The sequence below is a fragment of the Sinocyclocheilus rhinocerous genome, unplaced genomic scaffold (assembly GCF_001515625.1).
Source record: "Sinocyclocheilus rhinocerous isolate Xijiao unplaced genomic scaffold, SAMN03320098_v1.1 scaffold591, whole genome shotgun sequence".
In the NCBI taxonomy this organism is placed as follows: domain Eukaryota; kingdom Metazoa; phylum Chordata; class Actinopteri; order Cypriniformes; family Cyprinidae; genus Sinocyclocheilus; species Sinocyclocheilus rhinocerous.
The window spans coordinates 1,698,413-1,702,600 of NW_015641476.1; the positions used below are offsets into that span (position 1 = coordinate 1,698,413).

Sequence of the window (4,188 nt, forward strand, 5' to 3'; positions counted from 1 at the left end):
ATTTTTTTTTTAATAATTATAGTTGTATACTCATGTATTTAAGATGCAAGCAAAGTTGCAATTGATGCTTACACCACTTGACATTAATTCAAATTTTTTAAATCAGAAATGTTATAAACTATATTTTTAAGCCAATTTTTTTTTTAAATGCATGAAACATGTTTAGAAAGCTAATACAGATAACTTGGTCTATGTGTTTTTATATCGTTTTTAAAGGATCTCTCCTTTTTATAATTTTCAACATCCTTATTTGACCCATGAAATATTTTTGAAAGCTGATCTCAATGTACAGTTGCTATTGAGGCAAACAAGAAGAAATTGGTTGTCTATATATTTGACCGCGTGTTTGATAAGATTATAAATCTTGCATTTCCTGTAGCATTATTAGCGATATATCAAACTGAAGCAACTAAATTGGGTCACCCTGGGGAAAACATGTGCAGTCATTCCAGGCGTCTTGCATGTAGCATTGATCGACAGCTCCTCTGACTGCAATACTGCTGTGCCACGCGCCGTGAGCTCCCTTCCCTGCCGCAGGCGTGCTCGTGCACAAATTAATCACTCCGTGAGAACATTAAAGAGAATACATCACGAGGCAAAGGCTTTTCTTTATTTATGTGCCCATGCTGCTTTGAGATAAGACACACAAGGCAGATAAAATCCTTTTTTTTTTCTCAGGAGGTCTGAGTGACTGCACTTGAGATGCTAGATGTGTTAAGCATTTTTTGGTCCTGAGACTTTTTCAGTGGGCATTAGCTGTTGTAATGTGTACAGTAATTGCTGAATACTGTAGATCAAACAGTAGAGCGGGGCTCTGGCAATGCCAAGGTCATGGTTTCAATTACCAGGGAATGCCAGAACTGATAAAATGTATGTCTACCAATGCAATGTTAGTTGCTTTAGATAAAAAAAAAAATAATTCAGCCAAATGTGGCCAAGAGGATTGTATGCATTATCTATGTCAATTACAAGGCCAGTCTGGTTTGGACAATTGTGAGATTTCCCTGTTTGTTTTATGCCTGTTTACAAGCAATAAAATAGACCAGGAACACTGCCAAGATCCGGATATTGCACCCTATAGGCTACTGAACACTGATAAACGAGTCAAGGCATGTCGATGTAAAGTTAGAAGTAGAGTGGATTTATGTCAGGAATCAATTAATCAAATGCACTTTTTATGTGAGTGTGTGATTAGACAACATTGAACTTCTCAAAGCCTGAGGCAAGTGTTCAAGTGTGCCATTACGGAAGTACACATCTTTTACTACAAGAAACACACATGACCATACAGTACCACTTATTTGTAGATTATTTGTATCATAATTGTAAAAAATATTCACAAAATATTAATTTATTTGCTACTTAAAGATGACACGCTTTGACGTTTTGTCAAATTTGCAACAAATGTCATTTAATTTGGATGATGAAAACACACACCAAAATATTTGTAATAATGTGGCACATAATAATATTTAATTGGATATTAATTCTTTGCTTATTATTAATGTCATTTCATGACATTACTTGTATATTGATTAATAATGTGGTGAAGTGTTTGTGAAGAGCTCTGAATCAGATCTGTGCAAGTCAGCCTTATGGCATTTTCAGTGATAATTGAATCAGCTATTCAGCGCATCTGAATTAATAATAAAAAAAAATGAGTCATACATCTGAATGAACTGCAGGCTTTACCCAACACAGAATGGACATTCCTCAGACAATCTTTGTTTATTGTTCCATGTGTGTGGGAGCATGAGCTTGAGAGACAAAGACAACGAGTTGTTATCCTGTTGTCATCTGGCAGATGTTTGTGCTGGTTTCCAAAGCACCTGATATTTTCATGTCCTTGGCAGGCAAGATGCTGCTTTTTACAGAGTATGTCTTGGGAATAAGTTGTCATGGCAATGCTTTCAGAGCTCTAATGAAACAGATGAAAGCTGGTCTTCCTCATGAGATGTCAGAAAACGCGGCAAACTTCTCTGGAGGCTTTCGGATGATGATTTGTCTGTGTACATGTTTGCCCCTGTGTCAGTTAGTTTATTTTGTAAATTCATCATTTAATATGAAGTTTTGTTTATGCAGTAACAAAATATAAGCCAATAAATGAATAAAACACTGGAATTAAATAGAAATCTTCAAGCATATTAGAGAAAGTGAGAGCTGTTGTGAAAGAGAGAATTGTTATGAATTTATCTAGTAGTTTGGAGGCTAATAATGTTATTCAAAAGAGGTGACCAGGTTGATTGGAACTTACCACATATTAACATGATAATCAGATAAATTATACAAACAATAAAGGCAATTTGCCTAAAATATGGCCCATACTCATGTGTCTTCCCAGTTATGCTATACGATATTCCTATAATGTCCTATTCTCCCAGGAGGCCATCTTACATGCTCCAGTGGCCCTTGCTCTGTGCAACAACAGGAAAAGTGTTGGTAATTAATGCACTGGTTGATACGTGAATGCACCTGCTTGATGAGGGTATTTGCATGTCTCCCAGACTTCTTCTTCCTCTCAGGCTCTACCAATGGAAGCCCCACCAATGTGGGATAGAGAATGGTAGCTGCTAGGGATCTTGTCACACACTTGTCTTGTGAGAAACAAAGCAATTCTCACTTTTCCCCATATATATCTCTGGTTAATAACAACTTTTTTAAACAAAGAAAAAATAAACTGTTAAATAAGGGGACATGAGCTTTTTTGTTCATTTTTTGTGGACTTGGATTTTGAGAGTATAATATAAGTAACAATGAGAGTATAATATAAGGAACAATGTATTCATTTAGCAGATACATTTATTCAAAAGTCACTTAAAGGTAAAATACAAAACAAGTGATTAATTATTAACAATGCTGCAATCCAACATTTTGAAATGTGATTAGATGAAAAAAGCTAGTTCAGCGCTTTGCTTGTCTATTACAGTATGTAACATTTGCTTTAGTAAAAGAGGAATTCATTCAGGTCATTGGGGTTGTAAAAATACAGATCCAGTTAAAAGCTTATAGTGGGATGTGAAAGTATCAATGACACCCACAGCGTGTTTACAATAAACAGCAGGATTTGATTTCAGATTGTACAGAATGAAAAATACTACGGAAATAACAGGAATCTGTGCATATGGGGATTAATAAAAAACAATAAAACAGAAGTAAAAAAATATTTTTTCTTCCATATTGTGACAAACATCCAAGTATAATGGATTTTCGAATAAGAAAAAAAATGTAGGGTAAGTGAGTACTTGGTTCTATACATCGGTTGTTGATTGGATATGGAAATTTCTGGAGTGAAAGGTGGACTAAATGATTGGAGAAGTCCGGCATATAGTGGGTATAGAAAAGAATCACCCCCCTTTAAAATAATCACATTTTGTTGCTTTTCAGCCTGAAATGAAGATGGACACAGTTTTTGTTTTATCCAGCTGTATTTACTATAACACCAACATGTCAGAAAAAAATGATCACTGAGAAGTTCACCAGAATCACTGAGTTGGAAAAAGAATGACTTGTAAACTTAATCCGGTGTAGCTAATCACCTTATCAATGGCACACAAAGCCTTTTGACTTTCAACTGTGATCAGCTGTGGTCATTTTGATTAGCTCAGCATGAAAAGAGCTTCATGTAGCATTTCAGTCCTTAGTAGTGCAACTGAAGCAAACAATCAACTATGGGTGGCAAGACACTGTCAAAAGGTCTCCGGCAAAAAGTTGTGGACATGCACAAGTCGAGATAGATTCGAAAATTTTCAAAGGCTTTATCAATACCTAGAAGCACAGTGAAGTCTGCTATTAAGAAGTGGAAGGTATTTGGTACAACACAGACTCTCCCTGGATCAGGACGTCGCTCCAAACTGGATGAAAGAGCTAGGTGGAAACTGGTCAGAGAGGCTACCAAGAGACATACAGCAACTCTGAAACAGCTGCAGGAATTTATGACAAAGAGTGGTCGTTGTTTGCATGTGACAACAATATCACAAATTCTCCACAAATGTGGCTTGTATGGGAGGGTTGCAAGAAAAAAGCCACTCCTCAAGAAGAGCCCCATGCAGTCACGACTGAGCTTTGCCAAAATGCACCTTGAAGATTTTGAGGCCACATGAGAATAAAATTGAATTATTTGGTCTCAACACCAAACGATATGCCTGGCGGAAATCCAATACAGCTCACCATCCAAATAACAGCATTCCT

General features: G+C 36.4%; 1 protein-coding gene across 2 annotated transcripts in view; it reads left to right on the forward strand.

The window, feature by feature from the left end:
• LOC107755085 (potassium voltage-gated channel subfamily C member 1-like) overlaps positions 1 to 4,188 on the forward strand; it is a 45,591-nt gene that overhangs the window by 2,270 nt on the left and 39,133 nt on the right. The window lies entirely within an intron of this gene.